The sequence below is a fragment of the Neltuma alba genome, unplaced genomic scaffold (assembly GCF_004799145.2).
Source record: "Neltuma alba isolate B1F8T4 unplaced genomic scaffold, ASM479914v2 tig00012419_pilon, whole genome shotgun sequence".
NCBI classification, from domain to species: Eukaryota; Viridiplantae; Streptophyta; class Magnoliopsida; order Fabales; family Fabaceae; genus Neltuma; species Neltuma alba.
Genome location: NW_021636908.1, coordinates 89,932 through 107,270, shown reverse-complemented (window position 1 = coordinate 107,270; position 17,339 = coordinate 89,932).

The following is a 17,339-nucleotide window of genomic DNA, read 5'->3' as shown; positions in this document are numbered from 1 at the left end:
AAAAAATGTTTAATAAAGCAGAATATTTATCCTAATATAATTTCTTATCTTTTTTAATTATGATAAAATATGTTAAAAGTAACTTGTAAATGTAGGGCTACGTGGTAATTAAGTGACGAGAAGAGAACTTCACAGTTATGGACTCTTCTTCAATAAACTTGGCCAGTGTCTTCAATGGCCTTTGCCTCTCTCGTCCATGTCCTCTTCTTTTCTGACACTGGTTATTATAAATAAGAGAATATGACATTTAAAGACCCTGAAAATTGTTAAATTCTAATTTATATTCTCAAAATAACATAATCACTGTGAAGACTAAATTAAAGTGATAAAATTCATGCAAAATTATCAAAATACCCCAATTTGTAAATAATCCTCGTGACAATACTTCACTGAAAATAACAAGTTCTGATTGTGAAATAACAAGTCTAAAGGTGAGAATTCTATAAAAACGTTTTTTAATGCCAAGAATGACATTATTTTCAAAGCTGGCTTAAGAACAATAAGCATGATTCTGAGATGACATGTCTCAAGTTGAGATTTTATTCTTTTTTTTCCCCCACAAATGAGGCTATTTAGTAATGTTGCTTGAATTTTATGATTCCAATTTATTTTTGGTCTCTTGTGGGAATTACGTCATTTTGAGAACCCAAACTCGAATTCAACAATTTTCAAGGTCTTTAAGTGTCTTTTTCCTAAATCAAAAAAGAAAAAAAAACAATACTTCTCCTGTTCGTAATATAGGCTCTAATTGAGAAGTTAATGTTGGTTCTATATGTAAGATCTATTTCACATGTTTATTAATTTTTTTCTAAATTAACCCTATTAATATTTTCTTAACAATAATCAAACAGAAAAATGAGGGAGAACATTAAAGAAGATAATTATAGTATTTGAAAAAAAAATCATATTAACTAGTTTAACTAATATTTTTAATCTATTTAAATTAGTTAATTATTAAATTTTATATTAACGATCGAGTTATATAAAATATAAATGAAACAATAACAGACAACCGCTGTGTGGCCCAAGAGACAGAGAAGCATGAGAGAGCCCCCTGTGGGGCACTAAATTATTGTACTGGCATGATTAATGTGATGTCTAAAGACGCCTAAAAGAAAAAGACAATAAACTCCCTTACAGTGACCCAAAAATATCTCTATAACTAATTTTTTTTGCCAACAATATCTCTGCTATTAATAAATAAACCCCCGTGATTTGCCAGCAATGGCTGCCTCCTAAACAATAAATATGCAAAAACTGAACCTTATTTTTTTAAATATATCCTTATTTAATAAGGGAGCAAATAACTAGTAATGTCATAGATCATAAAAGATAATGTAGTACGAGAAAAAGATAATGAAACAGAATAGAAAATTAATTAGGGACAAGATTAGTAAAACCGTATTTAATGTTCAAATACTTCTAAGCGGGATCTTACAAAAAAAAAAAATCAAACCAGTTCAAATTTTAGGATGTTACTATAGCAAGGAGTGACACTCAATTCATTCACTTCGTAGGACATGTTCGTGATCAATTGAGTTTTGTCAAAATCTTGAAATATGAGTTAAGGTTTGTCAAGTATACGGAATTTTTTAAAAAAAAATTATATCAGGTTTAACATCCTATTTTGTGATCCATGCAACATGTTTTGAGACTTGTCTAGGTGGCCTCGACACCTTAATACTTTAAGGATAAAATATTTTAAATTGTTGAATGAATTACAAAATACTCCTCCGGTCATTAATATAAGACCCATTTAACTAATTTGATTAGATTAAGAAAGTTAGGTAAGTTAGTTAATTATAAGAAAAGTGACACATTTTTCCTAAAACACCATAATCATCTTTCTTAATACCTTCTCTCTCTCTTTTACTTGATTATGGTTGATGGAGTATCTATAGGGGTAGTTTAAAGAAAATTAATAAATATGAGAAATGGATCTTACATTTATGATCAAAACCAACTCAAAAATTGGGTCCTATATTAAGGACCGGAGGAGTACTTTATAGTGCTAGGTACAAATAAAAGAAAATTTTATGATGTTATATGAACCACGAAATATTTTAAGATGTTAAATGTATCATAAAAAATAATTCATGGCACTTGATCAACTTTAACCCTTGAAATATTTATCACGTAAAAATACTTAAAACTTGTTTAGAGACACAGAAGTAACTTATCTTCAACAGATATAACTTTTTTTGCAACTTCGTGCAACATATTTTTAACTATATGCAAGAAGAAAGACATTTACACAAAACTAAAAGCATTTTAGAGGTAAAGGAAGAGTTATACCAACTCAATTCACGTCTTTTTAAGCAAAACAAAAAAAAAATTTCAAATAAGGACTTTTCATCAATTTTTTCAATAATTTTTCCAACTAAAAGGCAGAGCAAACACACACTTTAAGCTTTTTATTTTTATCGAAAGACAATTTTATTCAAATAAAATAAAACGATTACCAAAAAAAAAAAAAAAAGATTGATCAGCCACACATAATTTAAGTAAAACTCAAAGAAGTTTCTCGTCGGCGTCCCCAGTCTCCATAAATAGCACATCCCTCGCGATGCTTCCAAAGCCGTATCCTACCAAACACTAAGTTGAGGAATGTTAAATGTTAATAAAAATGTTAAAACATTAAAAATATGAAATCTTCTTAAAAGAAGAAGTGGAGGAATGTTAACATTCAATGGAAATTTTTAACACTATTTTTGGACGAACAATTCATCCAAATATTTGGTCGTTGCTAGCACAATGACAACATATGATGTATATTGCTAAATCCAGATAAAACTTTAATTTGTGGTTGTATTAAACTATTAAAAGTGAAAATAAAAATTAAACTTCAATTATCAACAAAAAGGTATAATTATGTCATTCATCAAAATATTTTCATTTGAAAAATAATTAAAAGTAAAGTGCCTTTGAATTATACACACACACATATATAAAGCTCAATTTTATTCTATGTAGGACAAATGACATAAACTCAATTTTCTTCAATTATTTCATGAGAAACAGTAGTTATTTAAACTATTTGTAAAAGCAATACTTAAGTATCAAAATTTTACTATCATCTTAAATATAAGAGCCAGTATATAGGTTTTTTTAAATTTTAAATATAAAATCCTAATCTATTTTATATCTAAAATTTATAACTTTTTCTCAAATACTCCTTACGCATATCAAGAGTTATTTACCAAGAGATAATTTAAAATGCAAATAACTATAGAAGTATTTTAAAAAAAATCAACACATTTTATACAAATAACTAAAAAATTAATTAACTGGCTATTATATTTAATATTCATTCAGGCGTACTAGATATTCCACAGACTCCCTTAATTACATATAAAGTGGTATGTGGTATATTAATTAATTTACACTTATATATACTTTAAACATATTCTTTGATGTTTCCTTTTGATCATGATTTTACCTGAATTTAGGGGATGCTTGAATTAAAAAAAATTCTAATTTTAAAAATATTTTTATAATATACAAAATAAATGTGTAAAGGAATTTAATTTAATTTATAAAAAATATTTTTTTAAAAACACTTCTTAAATAATTCAAACACCCTTTTAGTCACGGGAACCTTGTTGAGGAAAACGATGAGACAATGAAATTAATTAAATGTCCCAAATATGTACGTTGTGGCTGTGGCATTGTGACAGAATTTGGGGCCCTGAACCAGATGCAAAGGACACATTGCAATTTGGGGCACTTCTTAAATAAGGACTTTTCATCAATTTTTTCAATAACTAAAAGATAGAGCAAACACACACTTTAAGCATTTTATTTTTATCGAAAGACAATTTTATTCAAATAAAATAAAATGAGTACAAAAAAAAATCAGTCAGCCACATATGATTAATTTAAGTAAAACCCCAAAAAATTAAAGAAAAAGACCGGCTCAACACTAACACTAGAAAATAACAGAGATACAAGGAACAAAAAAGGGAGAGAGAAAAAAGACAACTACAGCCTCCGGTCTTTAATATAAGATCTTGTTTGACTTTTATTTTAATAATAAATATAAGATCTCAATCCGCTTTATCTCTCATATTTATATATATTTTTTCCTAATGTAGTCATTCTAACAATAATAGTTCTAACCAATATACTTGATTAGCTAGGATATTTTTAAAAAGACAACATCTATTTATTATAAATAACTAATTTAACTTTTTTCTTAATCTCTTTAAATTAGTCAATTAATTTTTATACCTAGAAGCAGAAGTAGTATAACACGACAAGATAGACTGCTGCAACCAAGCAAGCTGGGAAAAACACACTTGCTCAGGAAGATTACTGCCCGAAGTATCTTGTTGGGAGGCGTCACTAGTCTCACATCCCTCGCAATGCTTCAAAAGCCGGAATGCCGGATCTTGCACGGGCCTTAAAAAACAAAAAAACAAAAACAAAACAAAAGCCGCATCGTGCCAAACAACTAATATATCATGTCAGGCTTTTAAGTTGGTACCAAAATAATTTAATAAAAATGTTAAAACATTAAAAGTATGAAATCTTCTTTTTAAAAAAAAAAAAATAGAGGAATGCAGAAGACAACATTCAATAAAATTTTTTAACAGGATTTTTGGATGAACTATTCATTTAAAAATTTGGTCGTCACAGTGACAACATGCAGATAAAACTTTAATTTGTTGTATTAAAGCATTAAAAGCGAAAATTAAAAATGACCTTCAATTATCAACAAAAAGGTATAATTATATCATGCATCAAAATATATTCATTTGAAAAATAATTAAAAGCAAAGTGCCCTTGAATTATAAGTACTTGATAAGTACTTACTACTTTTTGCATAATCTAAAGTTATGAAATTAATCATCTAAAATAAAATTAAATATTTTAAATATAAAGTTGTAATAATAATAGAAATCAATATATTAAGAAGTTATACACGTATGACGCATAATATTATACATATAAACTAGGCAAGTATGCAAGGCAGTGAAAGCAAACTACCAAATAAGTAAATAACTCCACATCTTGACTTAAAACTTTTATATTCGAATAATCGAATCTGTGCAGATCCTCTCATCTCTCTCTCTCTCTCTCTCACACACAGAGCTCAATTTTATTGGGAGAATTGCAATCAAGTTTCACAAAAGAAAAATAATTATCAAAAAGTCCCAATAACAACTTCAACAACCTATAATAACAAGTCTTATGGTGAGAATAATAATTTCTGGGACTTGTTTTTTAATTATTTTTCTTGTTTGGAACCTCATTATAATTCTCCCAATTTTATTTTATGTAAGACAAATGACATAAACTCAAATCCCCTCACCCAGTCACATTTCGTTACATAAGCTCAATTGTATTGTGTGTTTATGGGCATGTGTTATAGCTTTTTCGAGCCGTTTCTGATTTCTTTCTCAATTAGCTAATTTGACAGCTCATATTTGTTATTAAAGGCACATCATTTTCAGAAACAATATTTCCACCGAAATATTGTGCTAAAGGATTTTTTTCCCCCAACTATTTCATGAGAAACACTAGTTATTTAAACTATTTGTAAAAGCAATACTATTATTTAGGTATCAGAATTTTACTGCAAGTCTTAAATATAAGAGTGAGTACATGGGTTTTTTTAAGTTCTAAATATAATATCATAATTTATTTTGTATATAAAATTTATTTACACATATTAATGGTTATTTACCAAGAAATAATTTTCAATGCAAATAACTACAAGAGTATTTTAAAAAAATAACACATTCTATGTAAATAACTAACAAATTAATTAGCTGGCTTTTATATTTAAGATTCATTCAGACATGCTAGATATTCGACAGACTCTATAAAGTGGTATGTGGTATATTAATTAATTTACAGTTATACTCCTCTCGTTCTATTTATAAAGTACTTCCAGCATGTTTCACACAAACTAAGAAAAACCTTAAAATACACTAACCCTCCATTAAAATATAACAATTTTTTAACCTTATCCATATTTAATATATACATCTTTTAAAGAGATAACTACTTATACTATAATAAATGAAGGACAAAATAGTATATTCATACTGAAAATTTAATAAAATCACTTATAAATAGGATTAAAAAAATCTTCCCTCTGGGCATGATTTGCTTGAATTTAGCCGTGTGAACCTCGTCGAGGAAAACGATGTGGCAATGAAATTAATTGAATGTGCCGAACCAGCTAAAAAGGACACATATTGCAATTAAAATTATATTTGATATGTCTGGTTGGACCCCATATATATAAATATGTGTCCACACCCATATATAAACGTCTTCCAGCTGGATGGACGTCATGTCTCTTTCTTTCTTTCTTTCTTTCTTTCTTTTTTTTTTTTTTGAGCTGATGTCTCTTTCTTTCACGTGGAAAAAAACAAAGAAAGAAAGAAAAGCTCTTACAAAATAGAATCTATGACTCATACAAGGATACAAGGTGGAGATGCAAATCTATTTACAAAATATTCCGTGCTATAAAAGAGTTGAGCATGAATTGCTCATTTTTAATGCAGATTATTCATATTTATTTTTCACAACGTCTTTAATAGTGCTTCGCGGGCAAAATTCTGTTCCTAACACCTCTACAATTCTAAGACGTAATAATCACAAAATAGAAGATGGAGAATAAGAAGGGTAAGCACAGTTACTCATCTACATATTAAAGGTTTCATTAGATCTGAAAAAACAGACTAAAACCATCGAACAGCCTGTTTGTGCCTAAAAATTGTGAGGATCGAATTTAAAATTTCTTTCTTTAAATGGAAAATAGGTTTAAAAGAACAAGTCCTGTGGAGCTAAGGGTTTATATGGTCCAACCCTGCAGGCTAAGAGTTGACCTGTTTAGGCTTTTTTTAATAATTTTTTTAAATTTTTTATGTAGTTATTATATTATTAAAATCTCTTTGGGCTTAATTTCAAAAATACCACCGCTTTTTTTGCCACAGCATTTTTCTTTATAACTGCCATTAAATTGCGTCGTTATATGTATTTTTCGTATAGTAGTGTATCTATCTTTCTTGCATGATTGTTCCTTTACTTTTATAGAATAAAATAAAATAAAGAATATGTATATTTTAAAATTTTTTATTATATTTAAAAGATTATGATGACTTAAAACGAGTGAAATTACATAAATCTAGTGTTTTTCATTATTACCGTCCAATATTTAACCCAAATGGAGATGCTGGCTAGTCTGTAATGGATTGTATATATTGGAAAAAGTAAAATGCGCACAGAAAAAATTTTGATCAAGTTCCTTACATCTATTATATCAAGTTTTTCAATCATATATAGCCATGTGCTTTTTTTTCTTTGGTTTCATATCCATTTATAATTCAATGTTATTGCTAATATTTTAAAAATAGAACGTATAGTCATATGTGATTAAAAAACTTGGCATAATGAATATCACTATGGTTCTTATTATTTGTCACTTCTAGGGAGAAACTTTAATCCTTTTTATTTGTCACTTCTACCTTTTAATACTTCATTTCCAATTCTGCTCCTATTAATTATAGTAAAAATGAAGAGAGAGAGGGAATAAGTAAAAGAAAATACTAGTAAAAATGAAGAGAGAGGGGCAAAAGAAAAAGATTTTATCTATTTTAATATATAAAAAAACTATATAAGTGACAAATAATAAAAACCAAAAGGGATAATTAATCTGAAAGTCCTTATAGTTTTAACCAATTTGAATCAGATCCCTATAATTTTTTTCTTTTTATCAGATCCTTATACTTTTACCTGTTTTTAATTAAATCCTTGCATTTATTTTCTTTTTATCAAGTCCTTATAAATTCACCTTATTTTTAATTAAGTCCCTAAATTTTTTATTCTTTATTTTATAAATTCTAATAGTACTATTCTATAAACATAAAATAGTATTTATTATTTAATATTAGTTTATAAACAATAATATTCTAAAAATAATAAATTATTATAATAATTTTTTGCAAAAATTAATTGTTCTAAAAAATTTTACTGAATTAATTAATTATATTACTTATCTTTTATTATATAATGATTAATTTAATTTAATTATTAATATTTTATATTTCAGTATTAATTTATTTATTTAATTTTATATTTAATTAATAAATAAAAATTAAAACTAGATGGACCTGATTAAAAATTTAGTGAGATTATAAGGACTTAATAAAAATAAATAAATGCGAGAACTTAATTAAAAACAAAAAAAGTATAAGGACCTGATAAAAAAAAACTATAAGGACCTAATTTAAAATTGGTTGAAACTACAAGGACTTGCGGATTAATTAACCCAAACCAAAATGATATAAAAAAGTTGATGTAAATATGATCAAACGCAACAAACGCGTAGATTTTTACCCGCCAAGCATCATGGGGATTCTCGTCTCCCTCGTCGTGTTAATTAAACCCAGCATTTTTACCAACAATTTTAAATAACACGCCCTCACCAAAACAATGAATGTTATGTTTCCCAACGTCTTGATTAAGCCCAGTTGTGTGATTTTTATTATGATTTTATATTTTTATATGCATTTTTGAAACTATAAAAAGCGTATGGTGCTTGACACACTTTGAATAAAAATTCATGAGTAATTTTGTACTATCTATTCTATTAAAATTTGTAACCCACTCTAACCTTATATTTGGTATAAGAAAAATAAAGGGTAGGGATGAAAAATTTTATTGAATTTGATTTAAGAAAAATTAGAGAAGTACCACTCTGTTCCTTATTATTTGTCACTCGTAGTGGAAGATTTTGGTCCTTTTTATTTGTTACTTATACCCTTTTCAATTTTGCCCATATTTATAATGGTGAAAAGAGAGAAAATGAGTCAGAGAAAATATACTACCTATTTAATAAGGGCAACTATTTAATACTCTCATTAGTACGTGAGAAACTTATACAGTAAAAAGGACCAGAATTAATGATAGTGTTATAAAAAAATTTTGGTGAACAATATGGGCTATCAGCTCACTCACAATATCCCTGTACAAAAATGAGAGAAATAGTGTTATATAATTTTAATTAAAGATGTAAAATAAAATAGTAGGCAAATTAACTAAATTCTTTTAACCCTACTTCTTCTATGTTTCAAATTGAACTCTTTAAAATTTTCCCACCTCACCATTAGTCTCGTACCAAAGAGAGCTCTAGTTCACCCAAGCACACACACTTATACAAAACAAATAAGTACCAATCTAATGAAATCTAAATTCAAGAGTTAGAATCATAATTATTTTGGGAAAAGTGTTTAATAAAACAGAATATTTATCCTAATATAATTTCTTATCTTTTTTAATTATGATCAAATTTGTTAAAAGTAACTTGTAAATGTAGGGCTACGTGGTAATTAAGTGCCAAGAAGAGAACTTCACAGTTATGGACTCCTCTTCAATAAACTTGGCCAGTGTCTTCAATGGCCTTTGCTCCTCTCGTCCATGTCCTCTTCTTTTCTAATACCGGTTATTATAAATAAGAGAATATGACATTTAAAGACCCTGAAAATTGTTAAATTCTAATTTATATTCTTAAAATAACATAATCCCTGTGAAGACTAAAATTAAAACGATAAAATTCATGCAAAATTATCAAAATACCCCAATTTGTAAATAATCCTCGTGACAATACTTCACTAAAAATAACAAGTTCTAATTATGAAATAATAAATCTAGAGTTGGGAATTCTATAAAAACATTTTTTAATGTCAAGAGTGACATTATTTTCAAAGCTGACTTAAGAATAATAAGCCTGATTGTGAGATAACATGTCTCAAGTTGAGATTTTACTCTCTTTTTTTCCACAAATGAGACTATTTAGTACTTTTGCTTGAATTTTATGATTCCAATTTATTTTTGGTCTCTTGTGGGAATTATGTGATTTTGAGAACCCAAATTTTAATTCAACAATTTTCAGGGTCTTTAAATGTCTTTTTCCTAAATCAAAAAGAAAAAAAAAAACAATACTTCTCCTGTTCATAATATAAGCTCTAATTGAGAAGTTAATATTGATCCTATACGTAAGATCTATTTCACATGTTTATTAATTTTTTTCTAAATTAACTCTATTAATATTTTCTTAATACTAATCAAGCAAAAAAATGAGGGAGAAAATTAAAGAAGATAATTATAGTATTTGAACCAAAAATATATATCATATTAACTAGTTTAATTAATATTTTTAATCTATTTAATTATTAAAGGGAAAACAATATTAAAAGTACCTATACTTTCTTTCAATTTTTAATTTGATACCTATGTGTTTTTTTTTCCCTTTAATTAAATATTGAATTTTATCTTTTAATAATATTAGCTCTTATAACTTTATTCTATGAGTCTTGTAAATGAAACGATAACAGATAACCACCGTGTGGCCCAGGAGACAGAGAAGCGTGAGAGAGCCCCCTGTGGGGCACTAAATTATTGTACTGGCATGATTGATGTGATGTCTAAAGATGCCTAAAACAAAAAGACAATAATCTCCCTTACAGTGACCCAAAAATATCTCTACAGTTAATTTTTTTGCCAACAATATCTCTACTATTAATAAATGAACCCCAGCGATTTGCCAGCAATGGCTACCTCCTAAACAATAAATATGCAAAAATTAAACCTTATTTTTTTTAAATATATCCTTATTTAATAAGGGAGCAAATAACTAGTAATGTCATAGATCATAAAAGATAATGTAGTACAAGAAAAAGATACTCCTCCGGTCCTTATTATAAGACTCCATTTGATTTTTTATTTGGTCCTAATTATAAGACCCCAATTCATTTTGTCTCTTATATTTATACATTTTTTTTCAAGATAATCCTTCTAAGAATGATAGTTTTAGCTAATATACTTAATTAGCAAGGATATTTTAGGAATGACAACACTTATTTATTATAAATAACCAACTTAACTTACTTCCTTAATCTCCTCAAATAAGTCAATTGGGTCTTATAATTAGGACCGGAGGAGTAATTAATTAGGGACAAGATTAGTAAAACCGTATTTAATGTTCAAATACTTCTAAGCGGGATCTTACAAAAAAAAATCAAACCAGTTCAAATTTTAGGATGTTACTATAGCAAGGAGTAACACTCAATTCATCACTTCGTAGGATATGTTCGTAATCAATTGAGTTTTGTCAAAATCTTGAAATATGAGTTAAGGTTTGTCAAGGATACGGAATTTTTTTAAAAAATTATATCAGGTTTAACATCCTATTTTGTGATCCATGCAACATGTTTTGAGACTTGTCTAGGTGGCCTCGACACCTTAATACTTTAAGGATAAAATATTTTAAATTGTTGGATGAATTACAAAATACTTTATAGTGTGGGGTACAAATAAAAAAATATTTTATGGTGGTATATGAACCACGAAATATTTTAAGATGTTGGATACACCATAAAAAATAATTCAGCATGCTTGATCAACCTTAACCCTTGAAATATTTATCACCTAAAAATACCTAAAACTTGTTTAAAGACGCAGAAGTAACTCATCTTCAACACGTATAACTTTTTTTGCAACTTTGTACAACATATTTTTAATTATATGCAAAAAGAAAGACATTTACATAAAACTAAAAGCATTTTAGAGGGAGTCAAGGAAGAGTTATACCAACTCAATTCAGATCCTTCATCAATTTTTTCAATAACTTTTCCAACTAAAAGGCAGCGCAAACACACACTTTAAGCTTTTTATTTTTATCGAAAGACAATTTTATTCAAATAAAATAAAACGATTACAAAAAAAAAAAGATTGATCAGCCACATATATTTAAGTGAAAATCAAAAAATTAAAAAAAAAAAAAGACCGGCTCAACACGAACACTAGAAAACATGAGAGGTGCAAGGAAATAAGAAGAAAAAAAAAACTTTAATTTGTTGTTGTATTAAACCATTAAAAGTGAAAATAAAAATTAAACTTCAATTATCAACAAAAAGGTATAATTATATCATTCCTCAAAATATATTCATTTGAAAAATAATTGAAAGTAAAGTGCCTTTGAATTATATAGACACACATATATAAAGCTCAATTTTATTCTATGTAAGACAAATGACATAAACTCAAATCCACTCACACAGTCACATTTCTTTATTGTCAACAATTAGTTTTAGCCACACAAAAATAACCATCAAAATAAGTATGCTACTCTTTTCACCACCATTTATATAAGCGTGTGTTTATGGGTACCTGTTATAGCTTTTTCAAACCGTTTCTGATTTCTTTCTCAATTAGCTAACTTGACAGCTCATATTTATTATTAAAGGTACATCATTTTCAGATACAATATTTCCCCTGAAATATCGTGCTAAAGGATTTTTTTTTTTTAAATTATTTCATGAGAAACAGTAGTTATTTAAACTATTTGTAAAAGCAATACTATTCTTTAAGTATCAAAATTTTACTATCCGTCTTCAATATAAGAGCGAGTATATAGGTTTTTTTAAATTTTAAATATAGAATCCCAATTTATTTTGTATCTAAAATTTATATTTTTTCTCAAATACTCCTTACACATATTAAGGGTTATTTACCAAGAGATAATTTAAAATGCAAATAACTATAGGAGTATTTTTTTTAAAAAAAAAATCAACATGTTTTATACAAATAACTAACAAAATTAATTAACTGGCTATTATCTTTAAGATTCATTCAGGCATACTAGATATTCTACAGACTCCCTTAATTACATATAAAGTGGTATGTGGTATATTAATTAATTTACACTTATATATACTTTAAACATATTCTTTGATGTTTTCTTTTGATCATAATTTTATCTGAATTTAAAGGGATGCTTGGATAAAAACAAAATTATAATTTTAAAAATATTTTTACGATATACAAAATAAATATGTAAAAGAGTTTACTTCAATTATTAAAAAAATATTTTAAAAAAAAACACTTCTTAAATAATTCAAGCGTCTTTAGCCGCGGGAACCTTGTTGAGAAAAACGATAAGGCAATGAAATTAATTAAATGTCCCAAATATGTACGTTGTGGCTGTGGCATTGTGACACAGAATTTGTGGCACTGGACCAGATGAAAAGGACACATTGCAACTTGGGGCGCTTCTTAAATAAGGACTTTTCATCAATTTATCGAAAGACAATTTTATTCAAATAAAATAAAATGAGTACAAAAAAAAATCAGTCAGCCCCGCGAAATAGCAATAGAGTTTTTCCAGACAGGCTACGAATCACGGTGTCGGGGGTTCGAATCCCTCCTCGCCCACAACTGGCTAAAAAGGGAAGGACCTTTCCCTCTGGGGGTAGGAAAATCATGATCAAAGAAGGGCATAGCCACATATGATTAATTTAAGTAAAACCCCAAAAAATTAAAGAAAAAGACCGGCTCAACACTAACACTAGAAAATAACAGAGATACAAGGAACAAAAAAGGGAAACATCATGATGATTTTCATCTGCTTAAAGAGATCAGAGAGATCCTGGATCGGGACTGGGAAGTTCAACTTCAGCATGTGAGCAGGATGCATAATAGAGCCGCTGATTTCCTCGCGAAGGAGGGTTTAAAGGCTATTTCTGGTTTTCATTTGGTTGTCCCTGCACCGGTTAACTTGTTACCTATTTTGGATTCTGATTGTAATAACGCTTGCAATCGTAGTGGGCTGATGTAAGACTTCACTTTTGATATCAAAAAAAAAAAAGGGAGGGGAAAAAAAACAACTACTGCCTTCGGTCTTTAATATAAGACTTTATTTGACTTTTATTTTGATCCTAAATATAAGATCTTAATCCATTTTGTCTATCATATTTATATATATTTTCTAATGTAGTCTTTCTAACAGTGATAGTTCTAACCAATATACTTGATTAATAATGATATTTGAAGAAAAACAATATCTATTTATTATAAATAACTAACTTAACTTCTTTCTTTAATCTTCTTAAATTAGTCAACTAATTCCTATAATTAGAATCGGAGGAGGTAGTATAACAAAACAAGATAAACTGCTGCAACCAAACAAGCTGGGAAAAACACACTTGTTCAGGAAGATTACCGCCCGAAGTGTCTTGTTGGGAGGCGTCACTTGTCTCTATAAACAGCACATCCCCCGCAATGCTTCAAAAGCCGGATCTTGCACGGGCCTTGAAAAAAAAAACAAAACACAAACAAAAGCCGCATCTTGTGCCAAACAAACAAATATATCATCTCAGACTAACAGGGATTAGTTTTTAAAAAAAAAACTAGTCCCTCACAATATAACGAATTAAGATTTAAATTCTTATTAGGAGAGTGTTCATATTAGTGCTCGACAGTGTCTCGAATAGGATTGTCTCCAATAAGAGGATACCTATACTTTAGCAAAAAAAAAATATCACGTCAGGCTTTTAAGTTGGTACCAAATAATTTAATAAAAATGTTAACACATTAAAAGTATGAAATCTTCTTTTTTTTTAAAAAAAAAAGGTACAGGAATGCCAAAAACAACATTCAATAAAAAATTTTAACACGATTTTTGGATGAACTATTCATTTAAAAATTTGGTCGTCACAATGACAACATGCAGATAAAACTTTAATTTGCTGTATTAAAGCATTAAAAGCGAAAATTAAAAATGAACTTCAATTATCAACAAAAAGGTATAATTATGTCATGCATCAAAATATATTCATTTGAAAAATAATTAAAAGTAAAGTGCCCTTGATTTATAAGGACTTGATAAGTACTTACTACTTTTGGCATAATCTAAAGTTATGAAATTAATAATCTAAAATAAAATTAAATATTTTAAATATAAAGTTGTAATAATAATAGAAATCAATATATTAAGAAATTATACACGTATGACGCATAATATTATACATATAAATTAGGCAAGTATGCAAGGAAGTGAAAGCAAACCACCAAATAAGTAAATAACACCACATCTTAACTTAAAACTTTTATATTCGAATAATCGAATCTGTGCAGATCCTCTCATTATATATACATATATATACACAACATACATACATACATACATATAAAGCTCAATTTTATTTTATGTAAGACAAATGACATAAACTCAAATCCACTCACCCGGTCACATTTCATTACATAAGCTCAATTGTATTGTGTGTTTATGGGCATGTGTTATAGCTTTTTCGAACCGTTTCTGATTTCTTTCTCAATTTAGCTAATTTGACAGCTCATATTTTTTATTAAAGGCACATCATTTTCAGAAACAATATTTCCACCGAAATATTGTGCTAAAGGATTTTTTTTCCCAACTATTTCATGAGAAACACTAGTTATTTAAACTATTTGTAAAAGCAATACTATTATTTAGGTATCAGAATTTTACTACAAGTCTTAAATATAAGAGTGAGTACATGGGTTTTTTTAAGTTTTAAATATAAGATCCTAATTCATTTTGTATATAAAATTTATTTACACATATTAATGGTTATTTACCAAGAGATAATTTTCAATGCAAATCACTACAAGAGTTTTAAAAAAATAACATATTCTATGTAAATAACTAACAAATTAATTAGCTGGCTTTTATATTTAAGATTCATTCAGACATACTCCTCCGGTCCTTAATATAAGACTCATTTAACTAATTTGATTAGATTAAGGAAGTTAGGTAAGTTAGTTAATTATAAGAAAAGTAACACATTTTTCCTAAAACACCATAATCATCTTTTTTAATACCCCTCTCCCTCTTCTATTTGATTATAGTTGAGGGAGTATCTATAGGGGTAATTTAGAGAAAATTGATAATATGAGAAATGGGTCTTATATTTAGGACCAAAATCAACTCAATAATTGAGTCCTATATTTAAGGACCGGAGGAGTACTAGATATTCAACGGACTCCCTTAATCACATATAAAGTGGTATGTGGTATATTAATTAATTTACAGTTATACTCCTCTGGTTCTATTTATAAATACTTCTAACATGTTTTACACAAACCAAGAAAAACTTTAAATACACTAACCCTCCATTAAAATATAACAATATTTTAACATTATCCATATTTAATATATACATCTTTTAGAGAGATAACTACCTATACTATAATAAATGAAGACAAAATAGTATATTCATACTGAAAATTTAATAAATCACTTATAAATAGAATCTAAAAAAATCTTCTCTCTGAGCATGATTTGCTTGAATTTAGCCGTGTGAACCTCGTCGAGGAAAACGATGTGGCAATGAAATTAATTGAATGTGCCCAATATGCCCGTTGTGGCTATGACTCTGATAGATAATTTATGGCACCGAACCAGCTAAAAAGGACACATATTGCAATTAAAATTATATTTGATAGGTCTGGTTGGACCCCATATATATAAATATGTGTACACACCCATATATAAAGTCTTCCAGCTGGATGGACGTCATGTCTCTTCTTTCTTTCTTTCTTTCTTTCTTCTTTTTTTGAGCTGATGTCTCTTTCTTTCACGTGGAAAAAAACAAAGAAAGAAAGAAAAGCTCTTACAAAATAGAATCTATGATTCATACAAGGATACAAGGTGGAGATGCAAATCTATCTACAAAATATTCCGTGCTATAAAAGAGTTGAGCATGAATTGCTCATTTTTAATGCAGATTATTCATATTTATTTTTCACAACGTCTTTAATAGTGCTTCGCGGGCAAAATTCTGTTCCTAACACCTCTACAATTCTAAGACGTAATAATCACAAAATAGAAGATGGAGAATAAGAAGGGTAAGCACAGTAACTCATCTACATATTAAAGGTTTCATTAGATCTGAAAAAACGGACTGAAACCATCGAACAGCCTGTTTATGTCTAAAAATTGTGAGGATCGAATTTAAAATTTCTTTCTTTAAATGGAAAATAGTTTTAAAAGAACAAGTCCTGTGGAGCTAAGGGTTTATATGGTCCAACCCTGCAGGCTAAGAGTTGACCTGTTTAGCCTTTTTTTTATAATTTTTTTAAAATTTTTTATGTAATTATTATATTATTAAAATTTCTTTGGGCTACTAATTAATGGGATTGGATCTAGTGAAAAGGACTAATCTTTCACAATATGACAAACCAAGATTCGAATCCCCGTTGGGAGAGGTGTCCACATTAGTGTCTGACAGTATCTCGAATAGGATTGCCTCCAATAGAGAATTAACTATGCTTTAGCAAAAAAAAAAAATTCTTTGGGCTCCAGTAAAACCCGCTTTGACTGGAAGCAAAATATAAATAGTTGCTACGTGTCGTCTACCATAAAGGGCGCCCATTTGAAGACTTGAGCATACAAGTTTTAGGCCTAAACAACCACAGAGCGGCCTGCAATGAAGATGCTGCTCTTCGTTGGATTGTTCTGCTGGTACTTTAATCTCTTTGACTTGGGATAATAATAAAGTTGAAAG